The following is a 23,322-nucleotide window of genomic DNA, read 5'->3' on the forward strand; positions in this document are numbered from 1 at the left end:
ACGATAATGTTCTGTCTCTGGTCCACGATAATGTTCTGTCTCTGATCCACGATAATGTTCTGTTTCTGTTTCATGGTAATGTTCCGTTTCTGGTCCATGATAATGTTCTGTTTCACGGTAATGTTCTGTCTCTGGTCCAGGGTAATGTTCGGTTTCAAGGTAAAGTTCGGTCTCTGGTCCACGGTAATGTTCTGTCTCTGGTCCACGGTAATGTTCTGTCTCTGGTCCACGGTAATGTTCGATCTCTGGTCCACGATAATGTTCGGTTTCACGGTAATGTTCCGTTTGTGGTCCATGATAATGTTCTGTTTCTGTTTCATGGTAATGTTCCGTTTCTGGTCCATGATAATGTTCTGTTTCACGGTAATGTTCTGTCTCTGGTCCAGGGTAATGTTCGGTTTCAAGGTAAAGTTCGGTCTCTGGTCCACGGTAATGTTCTGTCTCTGGTCCACGGTAATGTTCTGTCTCTGGTCCACGGTAATGTTCGATCTCTGGTCCACGATAATGTTCGGTTTCACGGTAATGTTCCGTGTCTGGTCCACGATAATGTTCTGTTTCGGTTTCACGGTAATGTTCCGTTTCTGGTCCACGATAATGTTCTGTTTCGGTTTCACGGTAACGTTCCGTCTCTGGTCCACGGTAATGTTCCGTCTCTGGTCCACGATAATGTTGTGTTTCTGTTTCACGGTAATGTTCCGTTTCTGGTCCATGACAATGTTCTGTTTCACGGTAATGTTCTGTCTCTGGTCCATGGTAATTTTCTGTTTCTGGTCCACGGTAATGTTCGGTTTCAAGGTAATGTTCGGTCTCTGGTCCACGGTAATGTTCTGTCTCTGGTCCACGGTAATGTTCTGTCTCTGGTCCACGGTAATATTCTGTCTCTGGTCCACGATAATGTTCGATCTCTGGTCCACGATAATGTTCGGTTTCACGGTAATGTTCCGTCTCTGGTCCACGATAATGTTCTGTTTCTGTATCACGGTAATGTTCCGTTTCTGGTCCATGATAATTTTTTGTTTCTGTTTCACGGTAATGTTCCGTTTCTGGTCCACGATAATGTTCTGTTTCATGGTAATGTTCTGTCTCTGGTCCAGGGTAATGTTCGGTTTCACGATAATGTTCCGTCTCTGGTCCACGATAATGTTGCGTCTTTGGTCCACGATAATGATCTGTTTCATGGTAATGTTCCGTTTCTGGTCCACGATAATTTTGTGTTTCTGTTTCACGGTAATGTTCCGTTTCTGGTCCACGATAATGTTCTGTTTCGGTTTCACGGTAATGTTCTGTTTCCGTTTCACGGTAATGTTCTGTCTCTGGTCCACGGTAACATTGTGTTTCTGTTTCACGGTAATGTTCCGTCTCTGGTCCACGATAATGTTCGGTTTCACGATAATGTTCCGTTTCTGGTTCACGATAATGTTCCGTCTCTGGTCCACGATAATGTTGTTTTTCTGTTTCACGGTAATGTTCCGTTTCTGGTCCATGATAATGTTTTGTTTCATGGTAATGTTCTGTCTCTGGTCCATGGTAATATTCTGTCTCTGGTCCACGGTAATGTTCGGTTTCAAGGTAAAGTTCGGTCTCTGGTCCACAGTAATGTTCTGTCTCTGGTCCACGGTAATGTTCTGTCTCTGGTCCACGGAAATGTTCTGTCTCTGGTCCACGGAAATGTTCTGTCTCTGGTCCACGGTAATGTTCTGTCTCTGGTCCACGGTAATGTTCTGTCTCTGGTCCACGATAATTTTGTGTTTCTGTTTCACGGTAATGTTCCGTTTCTGGTCCACGATAATGTTCTGTTTCGGTTTCACGGTAATGTTCTGTCTCTGGTCCACGGTAAAGTTCTGTGTCTGGTCCACGATAATGTTCGGTTTCATGGTAATGTTCCGTTTCTGGTCCACGGTAATGTTCTGTCTCTGGTCCACGGTAAAGTTCTGTGTCTGGTCCACGATAATGTTCGGTTTCATGGTAATGTTCCGTTTCTGGTCCACGATAATGTTCTGTCTCTGGTCCACGGTAATGTTCGATCTCTGGTCCACGATAATGTTCGGTTTCACGGTAATGTTCTGTCTCTGGTCCACGATAATGTTGTGTTTCTGTTTCACGGTAATGTTCCGTTTCTGGTCCACAATAATTTTGTGTTTCTGTTTCATGGTAATGTTCCGTTTGTGGTGCACGATAATGTTCTGTTTCGGTTTCATGGTAATGTTCTGTCTCTGGTCCACGGTAATGTTCTGTTTCTGGTCCACGATAATGTTCGGTTTCACGGTAATGTTCCGTCTCTGGTCCATGATAATGTTCCGTTTCTGGTCCACGGTAATGTTCTGTTTCCGTTTCACGGTAATGTTCTGTCTCTGGTCCACGGTAATGTTGTGTTTCTGTTTCACGGTAATGTTCTGTCTCTGGTTCACGGTAATGTTCTGTCTCTGGTCCACGCTAATGTTCTGTTTCTGTTTCACGGTAATGTTCCGTTTCTGGTCCACGATAATGTTGTTTTTCTGTGTCACGGTAATGTTCCGTTTCTGGTCCACGGTAATGTTCGATCTCTGGTCCACGATAATGTTCTGTCTCTGGTCCAAGATAATGTTCCGTTTCTGGTCCACGGTAATGTTTTGTTTCTTTTTCACGGTAATGTTCTGTCTCTGGTCCACGGTAATGTTCTGTCTCTGGTCCACGGTAATGTTCGATCTCTGGTCCACGATAATGTTCGGTTTCACGGTAATGTTCCGTCTCTGGTCCACGATAATGTTGTGTTTCTGTTTCACGGTAATGTTCCGTTTCTGGTCAATGATAATTTTGTGTTTCTGTTTCACGGTAATGTTCCGTTTCTGGTCCACGATAATGTTCTGTTTCGGTTTCATGGTAATGTTCTGTCTCTGGTCCACGGTAATGTACTGTTTCTGGTCCACGATAATGTTCGGTTTCACGGTAATGTTCCGTCTCTGGTCCATGATAATGTTCCGTCTTTGGTCCACGATAATGTTCTGTCTCTGGTCCATGATAATGTTCCGTTTCTGGTCCACGGTAATGTTCCGTTTCTGGTCCACTATAATGTTGTGTTTCTGTTTCACGGTAATGTTCTGTTTCTGTTTCACGGTAATGTTCCGTTTCTGGTCCACGATAATGTTGTGTTTCTGTTTCACGGTAATGTTCCGTTTCTGGTCCACGATAATGTTCTGTTTCGGTTTCATGGTAATGTTTGGTCTCTGGTCCACGGTAATGTTCGGTTTCACGGTAATGTTCGGTCTCTGGTCCACGATAATGCTCGGTTTCACGATAATGTTCGGTTTCACGGTAATGTTCTGGTCCACGGTAATGTTCTGGTCCACGGTAATGTTCCGTCTCTGGTCCACAGTAATGTTCCGTATCTGGTCCATAGAAATGTTCGGTTTCACGGTAATGTTCCATTTCTGGTCCACGGTAATGTTCTGTCTCTGGTCCATGATAATGTTCGATTTCTGGTCGACGATAATGTTCGGTTTCACGGTAATGTTCTGTCTCTGGTCCACGGTAATATTCTGTCTCTGGTCCACGATAATGTTCGATCTCTGGTCCACGATAATGTTCGGTTTCACGGTAATGTTCCGTTTCTGGTCCACGATAATTTTTTGTTTCTGTATCACGGTAATGTTCCGTTTCTGGTCCACGATAATTTTTTGTTTCTGTTTCACGGTAATGTTCCGTTTCTGGTCCACGATAATGTTCGGTTTCATGGTAATGTTCTGTCTCTGGTCCACGGTAATGTTCTGTGTCTGGTCCACGGTAATGTTCTGTCTCTGGTTCACGGTAATGTTCTGTCTCTGGTCCACGGTAATGTTCGATCTCTGGTCCACGATAATGTTCGGTTTCACGGTAATGTTCCGTCTCTGGTCCACGATAATGTTCTGTTTCTGTTTCACGGTAATGTTCCGTTTCTGGTCCACGGTAATGTTCGATCTCTGGTCCACGATAATGTTCGGTTTCACGGTAATGTTCCGTCTCTGGTCCACGATAATGTTCTGTTTCTGTTTCACGGTAATGTTCCGTTTCTGGTCCACGATAATGTTCTGTTTCGGTTTCACGGTAATGTTCTGTCCCTGGTCCATGGTAATGTTCTGTCTCTGGTCCACGGTAATGTTCGGTTTCAAGGTAAAGTTCGGTCTCTGGTCCACAGTAATGTTCTGTCTCTGGTCCACGGTAATGTTCTGTCTCTGGTCCACGGTAATGTTCTGTCTCTGGTCCACGGTAATGTTCTGTCTCTGGTCCACGATAATGTTCGGTTTCACGGTAATGTTCCGTCTCTGGTCCACGATAATGTTCTGTTTCGGTTTCACGGTAATGTTCCGTCTCTGGTCCACGGTAATGTTCCGTCTCTGGTCCACGAAAATGTTGTGTTTCTGTTTCACGGTAATGTTCCGTTTCTGGTCCATGATAATGTTCTTTTTCACGGTAATGTTCTGTCTCTGGTCCATGGTAATGTTCTGTCTCTGGTCCACGATAATGTTCGGTTTCAATGTAAAGTTCGGTCTCTGGTCCACGGTAATGTTCTGTCTCTGATCCACGGTAATGTTCTGTCTCTGGTCCACGGTAATGTTCTGTCTCTGGTCCAAGATAATATTCTGTTTCGCTTTCACGGTAATGTTCCGTCTTTGGTCCACGGTAATGTTCCTTCTCTGGTCCACGATAATGTTCTGTCTCTGGTCCACGGTAATGTTCGATCTCTGGTCCACGATAATGTTCGGTTTCACGGTAATGTTCCGTCTCTGGTCCACGATAATGTTCTGTTTCTGTTTCACGGTAATGTTCCGTTTCTGGTCCACGATAATTTTGTGTTTCTGTTTCACGGTAATGTTCCGTTTCTGGTCCACGATAATGTTCTGTTTCGGTTTCATGGTAATGTTCTGTCTCTGGTCCACGGTAATGTTCTGTGTCTGGTCCACTATAATGTTCGGTTTCACGGTAATGTTCCGTCTCTGGTCCACGATAATGTTCCGTCTTTGGTCCACGATAATGTTCTGTTTCGGATTCACGGTAATGTTCTGTTTCCATTTCACGGTAATGTTCTGTCTCTGGTCCACGGTAATGTTGTGATTCTGTTTCACGGTAATGTTCTGTCTCTTGTTCACGGTAATGTTCCGTCTCTGGTCCACGCTAATGTTCTGTTTCTGTTTCACGGTAATGTTCCGTTTCTGGTCCACGATAATGTTGTGTTTCTGTTTCACGGTAATGTTCTGTCTCTGGTCAACGCTAATATTCTGTTTCTGTTTCACGTTAATGTTCCGTTTCTGGTCCACGATAATGTTCTGTCTCTGGTCCACGGTAATGTTCGATCTCTGGTCCACGATAATGTTCTGTCTCTGGTCCAGGGTAATGTTCTTTCTCTGGTCCAAGATAATGTTCCGTTTCTGGTCCACGGTAATGTTTTGTTTCTTTTTCACGGTAATGTTCTGTCTCTGGTCCACGGTAATGTTCTGTCTCTGGTCCACGGTAATGTTCGATCTCTGGTCCACGATAATGTTCGGTTTCACGGTAATGTTCCGTCTCTGGTCCACGATAATGTTGTGTTTCTGTTTCACGGTAATGTTCCGTTTCTGGTCCACGATAATTTTGTGTTTCTGTTTCACGGTAATGTTCCGTTTCTGGTCCACGATAATGTTCTGTTTCGGTTTCATGGTAATGTTCTGTCTCTGGTCAACGGTAATGTTCTGTTTCTGGTCCACGATAATGTTCGGTTTCACGGTAATGTTCCGTCTCTGGTCCATGATAATGTTCCGTCTTTGGTCGACGATAATGTTCTGTCTCTGGTCCATGATAATGTTCCGTTTCTGGTCCACGGTAATGTTCTGTTTCCGTTTCACGGTAATGTTCTGTCTCTGGTCCACGGTAATGTTGTGTTTCTGTTTCACGGTAATGTTCTGTCTCTGGTTCACGGTAATGTTCTGTCTCTGGTCCACGCTAATGTTCTGTTTCACGGTAATGTTCCGTTTCTGGTCCACGATAATGTTGTTTTTCTGTGTCACGGTAATGTTCCGTTTCTGGTCCACGATAATGTTGTGTTTCTGTTTCACGGTAATGTTCCGTTTCTGGTCCACGATAATGTTCTGTTTCGGTTTCATGGTAATGTTTGGTCTCTGGTCCACGGTAATGTTCGGTTTCACGGTAATGTTCGGTCTCTGGTCCACGATAATGCTCGGTTTCACGATAATGTTCGGTTTCACGGTAATGTTCTGGTCCACGGTAATGTTCTGGTCCACGGTAATGTTCCGTCTCTGGTCCACAGTAATGTTCCGTATCTGGTCCATAGAAATGTTCGGTTTCACGGTAATGTTCCATTTCTGGTCCACGGTAATGTTCTGTCTCTGGTCCATGATAATGTTCGATTTCTGGTCGACGATAATGTTCGGTTTCACGGTAATGTTCTGTCTCTGGTCCACGGTAATATTCTGTCTCTGGTCCACGATAATGTTCGATCTCTGGTCCACGATAATGTTCGGTTTCACGGTAATGTTCCGTTTCTGGTCCACGATAATTTTTTGTTTCTGTATCACGGTAATGTTCCGTTTCTGGTCCACGATAATGTTCGGTTTCATGGTAATGTTCTGTCTCTGGTCCACGGTAATGTTCTGTGTCTGGTCCACGGTAATGTTCTGTCTCTGGTTCACGGTAATGTTCTGTCTCTGGTCCACGGTAATGTTCGATCTCTGGTCCACGATAATGTTCGGTTTCACGGTAATGTTCCGTCTCTGGTCCACGATAATGTTCTGTTTCTGTTTCACGGTAATGTTCCGTTTCTGGTCCACGATAATGTTCTGTTTCGGTTTCACGGTAATGTTCCGTTTCTGGTCAACGATAATGTTCTGTTTCGGTTTCAAGGTAATGTTCTGTCCCTGGTCCATGGTAATGTTCTGTCTCTGGTCCACGGTAATGTTCGGTTTCAAGGTAAAGTTCGGTCTCTGGTCCACAGTAATGTTCTGTCTCTGGTCCACGGTAATGTTCTGTCTCTGGTCCACGGTAATGTTCTGTCTCTGGTCCACGGTAATGTTCGATCTCTGGTCCACGATAATGTTCGGTTTCACGGTAATGTTCCGTCTCTGGTCCACGATAATGTTCTGTTTCTGTTTCACGGTAATGTTCCGTTTCTGGTCCACGATAATGTTCTGTTTCGGTTTCACGGTAATGTTCCGTTTCTGGTCCACGATAATGTTCTGTTTCGGTTTCACGGTAATGTTCTGTCCCTGGTCCATGGTAATGTTCTGTCTCTGGTCCACGGTAATGTTCGGTTTCAAGGTAAAGTTCGGTCTCTGGTCCACAGTAATGTTCTGTCTCTGGTCCACGGTAATGTTCTGTCTCTGGTCCACGGTAATGTTCTGTCTCTGGTCCACGGTAATGTTCGATCTCTGGTCCACGATAATGTTCGGTTTCACGGTAATGTTCCGTCTCTGGTCCACGATAATGTTCTGTTTCGGTTTCACGGTAATGTTCCGTCTCTGGTCCACGGTAATGTTCCGTCTCTGGTCCACGAAAATGTTGTGTTTCTGTTTCACGGTAATGTTCCGTTTCTGGTCCATGATAATGTTCTTTTTCACGGTAATGTTCTGTCTCTGGTCCATGGTAATGTTCTGTCTCTGGTCCACGATAATGTTCGGTTTCAAGGTAAAGTTCGGTCTCTGGTCCACGGTAATGTTCTGTCTCTGGTCCACGGTAATGTTCTGTCTCTGGTCCACGGTAATGTTCTGTCTCTGGTCCACGGTAATGTTTGATCTCTGGTCCACGATAATGTTCTGTTTCACGGTAATGTTCCGTCTCTGGTCCACGATAATGTTCTGTTTCGGTTTCACGGTAATGTTCCGTTTCTGGTCCACGATAATATTCTGTTTCGGTTTCACGGTAATGTTCCGTCTTTGGTCCACGGTAATGTTCCTTCTCTGGTCCACGATAATGTTCTGTCTCTGGTCCACGGTAATGTTCGATCTCTGGTCCACGATAATGTTCGGTTTCACGGTAATGTTCCGTCTCTGGTCCACGATAATGTTCTGTTTCTGTTTCACGGTAATGTTCCGTTTCTGGTCCACGATAATTTTGTGTTTCTGTTTCACGGTAATGTTCCGTTTCTGGTCCACGATAATGTTCTGTTTCGGTTTCATGATAATGTTCTGTCTCTGGTCCACGGTAATGTTCTGTGTCTGGTCCACTATAATGTTCGGTTTCACGGTAATGTTCCGTCTCTGGTCCACGATAATGTTCTGTTTCGGTTTCACGGTAATGTTCCGTCTCTGGTCCACGGTAATGTTCCGTCTCTGGTCCACGAAAATGTTGTGTTTCGGTTTCACGGTAATGTTCCGTCTCTGGTCCACGGTAATGTTCCGTCTCTGGTCCACGAAAATGTTGTGTTTCTGTTTCACGGTAATGTTCCGTTTCTGGTCCATGATAATGTTCTTTTTCACGGTAATGTTCTGTCTCTGGTCCATGGTAATGTTCTGTCTCTGGTCCACGATAATGTTCGGTTTCAATGTAAAGTTCGGTCTCTGGTCCACGGTAATGTTCTGTCTCTGGTCCACGGTAATGTTCTGTCTCTGGTCCACGGTAATGTTTGATCTCTGGTCCACGATAATGTTCGGTTTCACGGTAATGTTCCGTCTCTGGTCCACGATAATGTTCTGTTTCGGTTTCACGGTAATGTTCCGTTTCTGGTCCAAGATAATATTCTGTTTCGCTTTCACGGTAATGTTCCGTCTTTGGTCCACGGTAATGTTCCTTCTCTGGTCCACGATAATGTTCTGTCTCTGGTCCACGGTAATGTTCGATCTCTGGTCCACGATAATGTTCGGTTTCACGGTAATGTTCCGTCTCTGGTCCACGATAATGTTCTGTTTCTGTTTCACGGTAATGTTCCGTTTCTGGTCCACGATAATTTTGTGTTTCTGTTTCACGGTAATGTTCCGTTTCTGGTCCACGATAATGTTCTGTTTCGGTTTCATGGTAATGTTCTGTCTCTGGTCCACGGTAATGTTCTGTGTCTGGTCCACTATAATGTTCGGTTTCACGGTAATGTTCCGTCTCTGGTCCACGATAATGTTCCGTCTTTGGTCCACGATAATGTTCTGTTTCGGTTTCACGGTAATGTTCTGTTTCAATTTCACGGTAATGTTCTGTCTCTGGTCCACGGTAATGTTGTGATTCTGTTTCACGGTAATGTTCTGTCTCTTGTTCACGGTAATGTTCTGTCTCTGGTCCACGCTAATGTTCTGTTTCTGTTTCACGGTAATGTTCCGTTTCTGGTCCACGATAATGTTGTGTTTCTGTTTCACGGTAATGTTCTGTCTCTGGTCCACGCTAATATTCTGTTTCTGTTTCACGGTAATGTTCCGTTTCTGGTCCACGATAATGTTCTGTCTCTGGTCCACGGTAATGTTCGATCTCTGGTCCACGATAATGTTCTGTCTCTGGTCCACGGTAATGTTCTTTCTCTGGTCCAAGATAATGTTCCGTTTCTGGTCCACGGTAATGTTTTGTTTCTTTTTCACGGTAATGTTCTGTCTCTGGTCCACGGTAATGTTCGATCTCTGGTCCACGATAATGTTCGGTTTCACGGTAATGTTCCGTCTCTGGTCCACGATAATGTTCTGTTTCTGTTTCACGGTAATGTTCCGTTTCTGGTCCACGATAATGTTCTGTTTCGGTTTCACGGTAATGTTCCGTTTCTGGTCCACGATAATGTTCTGTTTCGGTTTCACGGTAATGTTCTGTCCCTGGTCCATGGTAATGTTCTGTCTCTGGTCCACGGTAATGTTCGGTTTCAAGGTAAAGTTCGGTCTCTGGTCCACAGTAATGTTCTGTCTCTGGTCCACGGTAATGTTCTGTCTCTGGTCCACGGTAATGTTCTGTCTCTGGTCCACGGTAATGTTCGATCTCTGGTCCACGATAATGTTCGGTTTCACGGTAATGTTCTGTCTCTGGTCCACGGTAATATTCTGTCTCTGGTCCACGATAATGTTCGATCTCTGGTCCACGATAATGTTCGGTTTCACGGTAATGTTCCGTTTCTGGTCCACGATAATTTTTTGTTTCTGTATCACGGTAATGTTCCGTTTCTGGTCCACGATAATGTTCGGTTTCATGGTAATGTTCTGTCTCTGGTCCACGGTAATGTTCTGTGTCTGGTCCACGGTAATGTTCTGTCTCTGGTTCACGGTAATGTTCTGTCTCTGGTCCACGGTAATGTTCGATCTCTGGTCCACGATAATGTTCGGTTTCACGGTAATGTTCCGTCTCTGGTCCACGATAATGTTCTGTTTCTGTTTCACGGTAATGTTCCGTTTCTGGTCCACGATAATGTTCTGTTTCGGTTTCACGGTAATGTTCCGTTTCTGGTCAACGATAATGTTCTGTTTCGGTTTCAAGGTAATGTTCTGTCCCTGGTCCATGGTAATGTTCTGTCTCTGGTCCACGGTAATGTTCGGTTTCAAGGTAAAGTTCGGTCTCTGGTCCACAGTAATGTTCTGTCTCTGGTCCACGGTAATGTTCTGTCTCTGGTCCACGGTAATGTTCTGTCTCTGGTCCACGGTAATGTTCGATCTCTGGTCCACGATAATGTTCGGTTTCACGGTAATGTTCCGTCTCTGGTCCACGATAATGTTCTGTTTCTGTTTCACGGTAATGTTCCGTTTCTGGTCCACGATAATGTTCTGTTTCGGTTTCACGGTAATGTTCCGTTTCTGGTCCACGATAATGTTCTGTTTCGGTTTCACGGTAATGTTCTGTCCCTGGTCCATGGTAATGTTCTGTCTCTGGTCCACGGTAATGTTCGGTTTCAAGGTAAAGTTCGGTCTCTGGTCCACAGTAATGTTCTGTCTCTGGTCCACGGTAATGTTCTGTCTCTGGTCCACGGTAATGTTCTGTCTCTGGTCCACGGTAATGTTCGATCTCTGGTCCACGATAATGTTCGGTTTCACGGTAATGTTCCGTCTCTGGTCCACGATAATGTTCTGTTTCGGTTTCACGGTAATGTTCCGTCTCTGGTCCACGGTAATGTTCCGTCTCTGGTCCACGAAAATGTTGTGTTTCTGTTTCACGGTAATGTTCCGTTTCTGGTCCATGATAATGTTCTTTTTCACGGTAATGTTCTGTCTCTGGTCCATGGTAATGTTCTGTCTCTGGTCCACGATAATGTTCGGTTTCAAGGTAAAGTTCGGTCTCTGGTCCACGGTAATGTTCTGTCTCTGGTCCACGGTAATGTTCTGTCTCTGGTCCACGGTAATGTTCTGTCTCTGGTCCACGGTAATGTTTGATCTCTGGTCCACGATAATGTTCTGTTTCACGGTAATGTTCCGTCTCTGGTCCACGATAAGGTTCTGTTTCGGTTTCACGGTAATGTTCCGTTTCTGGTCCACGATAATATTCTGTTTCGGTTTCACGGTAATGTTCCGTCTTTGGTCCACGGTAATGTTCCTTCTCTGGTCCACGATAATGTTCTGTCTCTGGTCCACGGTAATGTTCGATCTCTGGTCCACGATAATGTTCGGTTTCACGGTAATGTTCCGTCTCTGGTCCACGATAATGTTCTGTTTCTGTTTCACGGTAATGTTCCGTTTCTGGTCCACGATAATTTTGTGTTTCTGTTTCACGGTAATGTTCCGTTTCTGGTCCACGATAATGTTCTGTTTCGGTTTCATGATAATGTTCTGTCTCTGGTCCACGGTAATGTTCTGTGTCTGGTCCACTATAATGTTCGGTTTCACGGTAATGTTCCGTCTCTGGTCCACGATAATGTTCTGTTTCGGTTTCACGGTAATGTTCCGTCTCTGGTCCACGGTAATGTTCCGTCTCTGGTCCACGAAAATGTTGTGTTTCGGTTTCACGGTAATGTTCCGTCTCTGGTCCACGGTAATGTTCCGTCTCTGGTCCACGAAAATGTTGTGTTTCTGTTTCACGGTAATGTTCCGTTTCTGGTCCATGATAATGTTCTTTTTCACGGTAATGTTCTGTCTCTGGTCCATGGTAATGTTCTGTCTCTGGTCCACGATAATGTTCGGTTTCAATGTAAAGTTCGGTCTCTGGTCCACGGTAATGTTCTGTCTCTGGTCCACGGTAATGTTCTGTCTCTGGTCCACGGTAATGTTTGATCTCTGGTCCACGATAATGTTCGGTTTCACGGTAATGTTCCGTCTCTGGTCCACGATAATGTTCTGTTTCGGTTTCACGGTAATGTTCCGTTTCTGGTCCAAGATAATATTCTGTTTCGCTTTCACGGTAATGTTCCGTCTTTGGTCCACGGTAATGTTCCTTCTCTGGTCCACGATAATGTTCTGTCTCTGGTCCACGGTAATGTTCGATCTCTGGTCCACGATAATGTTCGGTTTCACGGTAATGTTCCGTCTCTGGTCCACGATAATGTTCTGTTTCTGTTTCACGGTAATGTTCCGTTTCTGGTCCACGATAATTTTGTGTTTCTGTTTCACGGTAATGTTCCGTTTCTGGTCCACGATAATGTTCTGTTTCGGTTTCATGGTAATGTTCTGTCTCTGGTCCACGGTAATGTTCTGTGTCTGGTCCACTATAATGTTCGGTTTCACGGTAATGTTCCGTCTCTGGTCCACGATAATGTTCCGTCTTTGGTCCACGATAATGTTCTGTTTCGGTTTCACGGTAATGTTCTGTTTCAATTTCACGGTAATGTTCTGTCTCTGGTCCACGGTAATGTTGTGATTCTGTTTCACGGTAATGTTCTGTCTCTTGTTCACGGTAATGTTCTGTCTCTGGTCCACGCTAATGTTCTGTTTCTGTTTCACGGTAATGTTCCGTTTCTGGTCCACGATAATGTTGTGTTTCTGTTTCACGGTAATGTTCTGTCTCTGGTCCACGCTAATATTCTGTTTCTGTTTCACGGTAATGTTCCGTTTCTGGTCCACGATAATGTTCTGTCTCTGGTCCACGGTAATGTTCGATCTCTGGTCCACGATAATGTTCTGTCTCTGGTCCACGGTAATGTTCTTTCTCTGGTCCAAGATAATGTTCCGTTTCTGGTCCACGGTAATGTTTTGTTTCTTTTTCACGGTAATGTTCTGTCTCTGGTCCACGGTAATGTTCGATCTCTGGTCCACGATAATGTTCGGTTTCACGGTAATGTTCCGTCTCTGGTCCACGATAATGTTCTGTTTCTGTTTCACGGTAATGTTCCGTTTCTGGTCCACGATAATGTTCTGTTTCGGTTTCACGGTAATGTTCCGTTTCTGGTCCACGATAATGTTCTGTTTCGGTTTCACGGTAATGTTCTGTCCCTGGTCCATGGTAATGTTCTGTCTCTGGTCCACGGTAATGTTCGGTTTCAAGGTAAAGTTCGGTCTCTGGTCCACAGTAATGTTCTGTCTCTGGTCCACGGTAATGTTCTGTCTCTGGTCCACGGTAATGTTCTGTCTCTGGTCCACGGTAATGTTCGATCTCTGGTCCACGATAATGTTCGGTTTCACGGTAATGTTCTGTCTCTGGTCCACGGTAATATTCTGTCTCTGGTCCACGATAATGTTCGATCTCTGGTCCACGATAATGTTCGGTTTCACGGTAATGTTCCGTTTCTGGTCCACGATAATTTTTTGTTTCTGTATCACGGTAATGTTCCGTTTCTGGTCCACGATAATGTTCGGTTTCATGGTAATGTTCTGTCTCTGGTCCACGGTAATGTTCTGTGTCTGGTCCACGGTAATGTTCTGTCTCTGGTTCACGGTAATGTTCTGTCTCTGGTCCACGGTAATGTTCGATCTCTGGTCCACGATAATGTTCGGTTTCACGGTAATGTTCCGTCTCTGGTCCACGATAATGTTCTGTTTCTGTTTCACGGTAATGTTCCGTTTCTGGTCCACGATAATGTTCTGTTTCGGTTTCACGGTAATGTTCCGTTTCTGGTCAACGATAATGTTCTGTTTCGGTTTCAAGGTAATGTTCTGTCCCTGGTCCATGGTAATGTTCTGTCTCTGGTCCACGGTAATGTTCGGTTTCAAGGTAAAGTTCGGTCTCTGGTCCACAGTAATGTTCTGTCTCTGGTCCACGGTAATGTTCTGTCTCTGGTCCACGGTAATGTTCTGTCTCTGGTCCACGGTAATGTTCGATCTCTGGTCCACGATAATGTTCGGTTTCACGGTAATGTTCCGTCTCTGGTCCACGATAATGTTCTGTTTCTGTTTCACGGTAATGTTCCGTTTCTGGTCCACGATAATGTTCTGTTTCGGTTTCACGGTAATGTTCCGTTTCTGGTCCACGATAATGTTCTGTTTCGGTTTCACGGTAATGTTCTGTCCCTGGTCCATGGTAATGTTCTGTCTCTGGTCCACGGTAATGTTCGGTTTCAAGGTAAAGTTCGGTCTCTGGTCCACAGTAATGTTCTGTCTCTGGTCCACGGTAATGTTCTGTCTCTGGTCCACGGTAATGTTCTGTCTCTGGTCCACGGTAATGTTCGATCTCTGGTCCACGATAATGTTCGGTTTCACGGTAATGTTCCGTCTCTGGTCCACGATAATGTTCTGTTTCGGTTTCACGGTAATGTTCCGTCTCTGGTCCACGGTAATGTTCCGTCTCTGGTCCACGAAAATGTTGTGTTTCTGTTTCACGGTAATGTTCCGTTTCTGGTCCATGATAATGTTCTTTTTCACGGTAATGTTCTGTCTCTGGTCCATGGTAATGTTCTGTCTCTGGTCCACGATAATGTTCGGTTTCAAGGTAAAGTTCGGTCTCTGGTCCACGGTAATGTTCTGTCTCTGGTCCACGGTAATGTTCTGTCTCTGGTCCACGGTAATGTTCTGTCTCTGGTCCACGGTAATGTTTGATCTCTGGTCCACGATAATGTTCTGTTTCACGGTAATGTTCCGTCTCTGGTCCACGATAAGGTTCTGTTTCGGTTTCACGGTAATGTTCCGTTTCTGGTCCACGATAATATTCTGTTTCGGTTTCACGGTAATGTTCCGTCTTTGGTCCACGGTAATGTTCCTTCTCTGGTCCACGATAATGTTCTGTCTCTGGTCCACGGTAATGTTCGATCTCTGGTCCACGATAATGTTCGGTTTCACGGTAATGTTCCGTCTCTGGTCCACGATAATGTTCTGTTTCTGTTTCACGGTAATGTTCCGTTTCTGGTCCACGATAATTTTGTGTTTCTGTTTCACGGTAATGTTCCGTTTCTGGTCCACGATAATGTTCTGTTTCGGTTTCATGATAATGTTCTGTCTCTGGTCCACGGTAATGTTCTGTGTCTGGTCCACTATAATGTTCGGTTTCACGGTAATGTTCCGTCTCTGGTCCACGATAATGTTCTGTTTCGGTTTCACGGTAATGTTCCGTCTCTGGTCCACGGTAATGTTCCGTCTCTGGTCCACGAAAATGTTGTGTTTCGGTTTCACGGTAATGTTCCGTCTCTGGTCCACGGTAATGTTCCGTCTCTGGTCCACGAAAATGTTGTGTTTCTGTTTCACGGTAATGTTCCGTTTCTGGTCCATGATAATGTTCTTTTTCACGGTAATGTTCTGTCTCTGGTCCATGGTAATGTTCTGTCTCTGGTCCACGATAATGTTCGGTTTCAATGTAAAGTTCGGTCTCTGGTCCACGGTAATGTTCTGTCTCTGGTCCACGGTAATGTTCTGTCTCTGGTCCACGGTAATGTTTGATCTCTGGTCCACGATAATGTTCGGTTTCACGGTAATGTTCCGTCTCTGGTCCACGATAATGTTCTGTTTCGGTTTCATGGTAATGTTCCGTTTCTGGTCCAAGATAATATTCTGTTTCGCTTTCACGGTAATGTTCCGTCTTTGGTCCACGGTAATGTTCCTTCTCTGGTCCACGATAATGTTCTGTCTCTGGTCCACGGTAATGTTCGATCTCTGGTCCACGATAATGTTCGGTTTCACGGTAATGTTCCGTCTCTGGTCCACGATAATGTTCTGTTTCTGTTTCACGGTAATGTTCCGTTTCTGGTCCACGATAATTTTGTGTTTCTGTTTCACGGTAATGTTCCGTTTCTGGTCCACGATAATGTTCTGTTTCGGTTTCATGGTAATGTTCTGTCTCTGGTCCACGGTAATGTTCTGTGTCTGGTCCACTATAATGTTCGGTTTCACGGTAATGTTCCGTCTCTGGTCCACGATAATGTTCCGTCTTTGGTCCACGATAATGTTCTGTTTCGGTTTCACGGTAATGTTCTGTTTCAATTTCACGGTAATGTTCTGTCTCTGGTCCACGGTAATGTTGTGATTCTGTTTCACGGTAATGTTCTGTCTCTTGTTCACGGTAATGTTCTGTCTCTGGTCCACGCTAATGTTCTGTTTCTGTTTCACGGTAATGTTCCGTTTCTGGTCCACGATAATGTTGTGTTTCTGTTTCACGGTAATGTTCTGTCTCTGGTCCACGCTAATATTCTGTTTCTGTTTCACGGTAATGTTCCGTTTCTGGTCCACGATAATGTTCTGTCTCTGGTCCACGGTAATGTTCGATCTCTGGTCCACGATAATGTTCTGTCTCTGGTCCACGGTAATGTTCTTTCTCTGGTCCAAGATAATGTTCCGTTTCTGGTCCACGGTAATGTTTTGTTTCTTTTTCACGGTAATGTTCTGTCTCTGGTCCACGGTAATGTTCTGTCTCTGGTCCACGGTAATGTTCGATCTCTGGTCCACGATAATGTTCGGTTTCACGGTAATGTTCCGTCTCTGGTCCACGATAATGTTGTGTTTCTGTTTCACGGTAATGTTCCGTTTCTGGTCCACGATAATGTTCTGTTTCGGTTTCATGGTAATGTTCTGTCTCTGGTCCACGGTAATGTTCTGTTTCTGGTCCACGATAATGTTCGGTTTCACGGTAATGTTCCTTCTCTGGTCCATGATAATGTTCCGTCTTTGGTCCACGATAATGTTCTGTCTCTGGTCCATGATAATGTTCCGTTTCTGGTCCACGGTAATGTTCTGTTTCCGTTTCACGGTAATGTTCTGTCTCTGGTCCACGGTAATGTTGTGTTTCTGTTTCACGGTAATGTTCTGTCTCTGGTTCACGGTAATGTTCTGTCTCTGGTCCACGCTAATGTTCTGTTTCACGGTAATGTTCCGTTTCTGGTCCACGATAATGTTGTTTTTCTGTTTCACGGTAATGTTCCGTTTCTGGTCCACGATAATGTTCTGTTTCGGTTTCATGGTAATGTTTGGTCTCTGGTCCACGGTAATGTTCGGTTTCACGGTAATGTTCGGTCTCTGGTCCACGATAATGCTCGGTTTCACGATAATGTTCGGTTTCACGGTAATGTTCTGGTCCACGGTAATGTTCTGGTCCACGGTAATGTTCCGTCTCTGGTCCACAGTAATGTTCCGTATCTGGTCCATAGAAATGTTCGGTTTCACGGTAATGTTCCATTTCTGGTCCACGGTAATGTTCTGTCTCTGGTCCATGATAATGTTTGATTTCTGGTCGACGATAATGTTCGGTTTCACGGTAATTTTCTGTCTCTGGTCCACGGTAATATTCTGTCTCTGGTCCACGATAATGTTCGATCTCTGGTCCACGATAATGTTCGGTTTCACGGTAATGTTCCGTTTCTGGTCCACGATAATTTTTTGTGTCTGTATCACGGTAATGTTCCGTTTCTGGTCCACGATAATTTTTTTTTTCTGTTTCACGGTAATGTTCCGTTTCTGGTCCACGATAATGTTCGGTTTCATGGTAATGTTCTGTCTCTAGTCCACGGTAATGTTCTGTGTCTGGTCCACGGTAATGTTCTGTCTCTGGTTCACGGTAATGTTCTGTCTCTGGTCCACGGTAATGTTCGATCTCTGGTCCACGATAATGTTCGGTTTCACGGTAATGTTCCGTCTCTGGTCCACGATAATGTTCTGTTTCTGTTTCACGGTAATGTTCCGTTTCTGGTCCACGATAATGTTCTGTTTCGGTTTCACGGTAATGTTCCGTTTCTGGTCCACGATAATGTTCTGTTTCGGTTTCACGGTAATGTTCTGTCCCTGGTCCATGGTAATGTTCTGTCTCTGGTCCACGGTAATGTTCGGTTTCAAGGTAAAGTTCGGTCTCTGGTCCACAGTAATGTTCTGTCTCTGGTCCACGGTAATGTTCTGTCTCTGGTCCACGGTAATGTTCTGTCTCTGGTCCACGGTAATGTTCGATCTCTGGTCCACGATAATGTTCGGTTTCACGGTAATGTTCCGTCTCTGGTCCACGATAATGTTCTGTTTCTGTTTCACGGTAATGTTCCGTTTCTGGTCCACGATAATGTTCTGTTTCGGTTTCACGGTAATGTTCCGTTTCTGGTCCACGATAAGTTTCTTTTTCGGTTTCACGGTAATGTTCTGTCCCTGGTCCATGGTAATGTTCTGTCTCTGGTCCACGGTAATGTTCGGTTTCAAGGTAAAGTGCGGTCTCTGGTCCACAGTAATGTTCTGTCTCTGGTCCACGGTAATGTTCTGTCTCTGGTCCACGGTAATGTTCTGTCTCTGGTCCACGGTAATGTTCCGTCTCTGGTCCACGATAATGTTCGGTTTCACGGTAATGTTCCGTCTCTGGTCCACGATAATGTTCTGTTTCGGTTTCACGGTAATGTTCCGTCTCTGGTCCACGGTAATGTTCCGTCTCTGGTCCACGAAAATGTTGTGTTTCTGTTTCACGGTAATGTTCCGTCTCTGGTCCACGATAATGTTCTGTTTCTGTTTCACGGTAATGTTCCGTTTCTGGTCCACGATAATTTTGTGTTTCTGTTTCACGGTAATGTTCCGTTTCTGGTCCACGATAATGTTCTGTTTCGGTTTCATGATAATGTTCTGTCTCTGGTCCACGGTAATGTTCTGTGTCTGGTCCACTATAATGTTCGGTTTCACGGTAATGTTCCGTCTCTGGTCCACGATAATGTTCTGTTTCGGTTTCACGGTAATGTTCCGTCTCTGGTCCACGGTAATGTTCCGTCTCTGGTCCACGAAAATGTTGTGTTTCGGTTTCACGGTAATGTTCCGTCTCTGGTCCACGGTAATGTTCCGTCTCTGGTCCACGAAAATGTTGTGTTTCTGTTTCACGGTAATGTTCCGTTTCTGGTCCATGATAATGTTCTTTTTCACGGTAATGTTCTGTCTCTGGTCCATGGTAATGTTCTGTCTCTGGTCCACGATAATGTTCGGTTTCAATGTAAAGTTCGGTCTCTGGTCCACGGTAATGTTCTGTCTCTGGTCCACGGTAATGTTCTGTCTCTGGTCCACGGTAATGTTTGATCTCTGGTCCACGATAATGTTCGGTTTCACGGTAATGTTCCGTCTCTGGTCCACGATAATGTTCTGTTTCGGTTTCACGGTAATGTTCCGTTTCTGGTCCAAGATAATATTCTGTTTCGCTTTCACGGTAATGTTCCGTCTTTGGTCCACGGTAATGTTCCTTCTCTGGTCCACGATAATGTTCTGTCTCTGGTCCACGGTAATGTTCGATCTCTGGTCCACGATAATGTTCGGTTTCACGGTAATGTTCCGTCTCTGGTCCACGATAATGTTCTGTTTCTGTTTCACGGTAATGTTCCGTTTCTGGTCCACGATAATTTTGTGTTTCTGTTTCACGGTAATGTTCCGTTTCTGGTCCACGATAATGTTCTGTTTCGGTTTCATGGTAATGTTCTGTCTCTGGTCCACGGTAATGTTCTGTGTCTGGTCCACTATAATGTTCGGTTTCACGGTAATGTTCCGTCTCTGGTCCACGATAATGTTCCGTCTTTGGTCCACGATAATGTTCTGTTTCGGTTTCACGGTAATGTTCTGTTTCAATTTCACGGTAATGTTCTGTCTCTGGTCCACGGTAATGTTGTGATTCTGTTTCACGGTAATGTTCTGTCTCTTGTTCACGGTAATGTTCTGTCTCTGGTCCACGCTAATGTTCTGTTTCTGTTTCACGGTAATGTTCCGTTTCTGGTCCACGATAATGTTGTGTTTCTGTTTCACGGTAATGTTCTGTCTCTGGTCCACGCTAATATTCTGTTTCTGTTTCACGGTAATGTTCCGTTTCTGGTCCACGATAATGTTCTGTCTCTGGTCCACGGTAATGTTCGATCTCTGGTCCACGATAATGTTCTGTCTCTGGTCCACGGTAATGTTCTTTCTCTGGTCCAAGATAATGTTCCGTTTCTGGTCCACGGTAATGTTTTGTTTCTTTTTCACGGTAATGTTCTGTCTCTGGTCCACGGTAATGTTCGATCTCTGGTCCACGATAATGTTCGGTTTCACGGTAATGTTCCGTCTCTGGTCCACGATAATGTTGTGTTTCTGTTTCACGGTAATGTTCCGTTTCTGGTCCACGATAATGTTCTGTTTCGGTTTCATGGTAATGTTCTGTCTCTGGTCCACGGTAATGTTCTGTTTCTGGTCCACGATAATGTTCGGTTTCACGGTAATGTTCCTTCTCTGGTCCATGATAATGTTCCGTCTTTGGTCCACGATAATGTTCTGTCTCTGGTCCATGATAATGTTCCGTTTCTGGTCCACGGTAATGTTCTGTTTCCGTTTCACGGTAATGTTCTGTCTCTGGTCCACGGTAATGTTGTGTTTCTGTTTCACGGTAATGTTCTGTCTCTGGTTCACGGTAATGTTCTGTCTCTGGTCCACGCTAATGTTCTGTTTCACGGTAATGTTCCGTTTCTGGTCCACGATAATGTTGTTTTTCTGTTTCACGGTAATGTTCCGTTTCTGGTCCACGATAATGTTCTGTTTCGGTTTCATGGTAATGTTTGGTCTCTGGTCCACGGTAATGTTCGGTTTCACGGTAATGTTCGGTCTCTGGTCCACGATAATGCTCGGTTTCACGATAATGTACGGTTTCACGGTAATGTTCTGGTCCACGGTAATGTTCTGGTCCACGGTAATGTTCCGTCTCTGGTCCACAGTAATGTTCCGTATCTGGTCCATAGAAATGTTCGGTTTCACGGTAATGTTCCATTTCTGGTCCACGGTAATGTTCTGTCTCTGGTCCATGATAATGTTTGATTTCTGGTCGACGATAATGTTCGGTTTCACGGTAATTTTCTGTCTCTGGTCCACGGTAATATTCTGTCTCTGGTCCACGATAATGTTCGATCTCTGGTCCACGATAATGTTCGGTTTCACGGTAATGTTCCGTTTCTGGTCCACGATAATTTTTTGTGTCTGTATCACGGTAATGTTCCGTTTCTGGTCCACGATAATTTTTTTTTTCTGTTTCACGGTAATGTTCCGTTTCTGGTCCACGATAATGTTCGGTTTCATGGTAATGTTCTGTCTCTAGTCCACGGTAATGTTCTGTGTCTGGTCCACGGTAATGTTCTGTCTCTGGTTCACGGTAATGTTCTGTCTCTGGTCCACGGTAATGTTCGATCTCTGGTCCACGATAATGTTCGGTTTCACGGTAATGTTCCGTCTCTGGTCCACGATAATGTTCTGTTTCTGTTTCACGGTAATGTTCCGTTTCTGGTCCACGATAATGTTCTGTTTCGGTTTCACGGTAATGTTCCGTTTCTGGTCCACGATAATGTTCTGTTTCGGTTTCACGGTAATGTTCTGTCCCTGGTCCATGGTAATGTTCTGTCTCTGGTCCACGGTAATGTTCGGTTTCAAGGTAAAGTTCGGTCTCTGGTCCACAGTAATGTTCTGTCTCTGGTCCACGGTAATGTTCTGTCTCTGGTCCACGGTAATGTTCTGTCTCTGGTCCACGGTAATGTTCGATCTCTGGTCCACGATAATGTTCGGTTTCACGGTAATGTTCCGTCTCTGGTCCACGATAATGTTCTGTTTCTGTTTCACGGTAATGTTCCGTTTCTGGTCCACGATAATGTTCTGTTTCTGTTTCACGGTAATGTTCCGTTTCTGGTCCACGATAAGTTTCTGTTTCGGTTTCACGGTAATGTTCTGTCCCTGGTCCATGGTAATGTTCTGTCTCTGGTCCACGGTAATGTTCGGTTTCAAGGTAAAGTGCGGTCTCTGGTCCACAGTAATGTTCTGTCTCTGGTCCACGGTAATGTTCTGTCTCTGGTCCACGGTAATGTTCTGTCTCTGGTCCACGGTAATGTTCCGTCTCTGGTCCACGATAATGTTCGGTTTCACGGTAATGTTCCGTCTCTGGTCCACGATAATGTTCTGTTTCGGTTTCACGGTAATGTTCCGTCTCTGGTCCACGGTAATGTTCCGTCTCTGGTCCACGAAAATGTTGTGTTTCTGTTTCACGGTAATGTTCCGTTTCTGGTCCATGATAATGTTCTTTTTCACGGTAATGTTCTGTCTCTGGTCCATGGTAATGTTCTGTCTCTGGTCCACGATAATGTTCGGTTTCAAGGTAAAGTTCGGTCTCTGGTCCACGGTAATGTTCTGTCTCTGGTCCACGGTAATGTTCTGTCTCTGGTCCACGGTAATGTTCTGGCTCTGGTCCACGGTAATGTTTGATCTCTGGTCCACGATAATGTTCTGTTTCACGGTAATGTTCCGTCTCTGGTCCACGATAATGTTCTGTTTCGGTTTCACGGTAATGTTCCGTTTCTGGTCCACGATAATATTCTGTTTCGGTTTCACGGTAATGTTCCGTCTTTGGTCCACGGTAATGTTCCTTCTCTGGTCCACGATAATGTTCTGTCTCTGGTCCACGGTAATGTTCGATCTCTGGTCCACGATAATGTTCGGTTTCACGGTAATGTTCCTTCTCTGGTCCACGATAATGTTCTGTTTCTGTTTCACGGTAATGTTCCGTTTCTGGTCCACGATAATTTTGTGTTTCTGTTTCACGGTAATGTTCCGTTTCTGGTCCACGATAATGTTCTGTTTCGGTTTCATGGTAATGTTCTGTCTCTGGTCCACGGTAATGTTCTGTGTCTGGTCCACTATAATGTTCGGTTTCACGGTAATGTTCCGTCTCTGGTCCACGATAATGTTCCGTCTTTGGTCCACGATAATGTTCTGTTTCGGTTTCACGATAATGTTCTGTTTCTGTTTCACGGTAATGTTCCGTTTCTGGTCCACGATAATTTTGTGTTTCTGTTTCACGGTAATGTTCCGTTTCTGGTCCACGATAATGTTCTGTTTCGGTTTCATGATAATGTTCTGTCTCTGGTCCACGGTAATGTTCTGTGTCTGGTCCACTATAATGTTCGGTTTCACGGTAATGTTCCGTCTCTGGTCCACGATAATGTTCTGTTTCGGTTTCACGGTAATGTTCCGTCTCTGGTCCACGGTAATGTTCCGTCTCTGGTCCACGAAAATGTTGTGTTTCTGTTTCACGGTAATGTTCCGTTTCTGGTCCATGATAATGTTCTTTTTCACGGTAATGTTCTGTCTCTGGTCCATGGTAATGTTCTGTCTCTGGTCCACGATAATGTTCGGTTTC

Source organism: Leuresthes tenuis, unplaced genomic scaffold, assembly GCF_036924035.1.
Source record: "Leuresthes tenuis unplaced genomic scaffold, fLeuTen1.0.hap1 SCAF_1, whole genome shotgun sequence".
NCBI classification, from domain to species: Eukaryota; Metazoa; Chordata; class Actinopteri; order Atheriniformes; family Atherinopsidae; genus Leuresthes; species Leuresthes tenuis.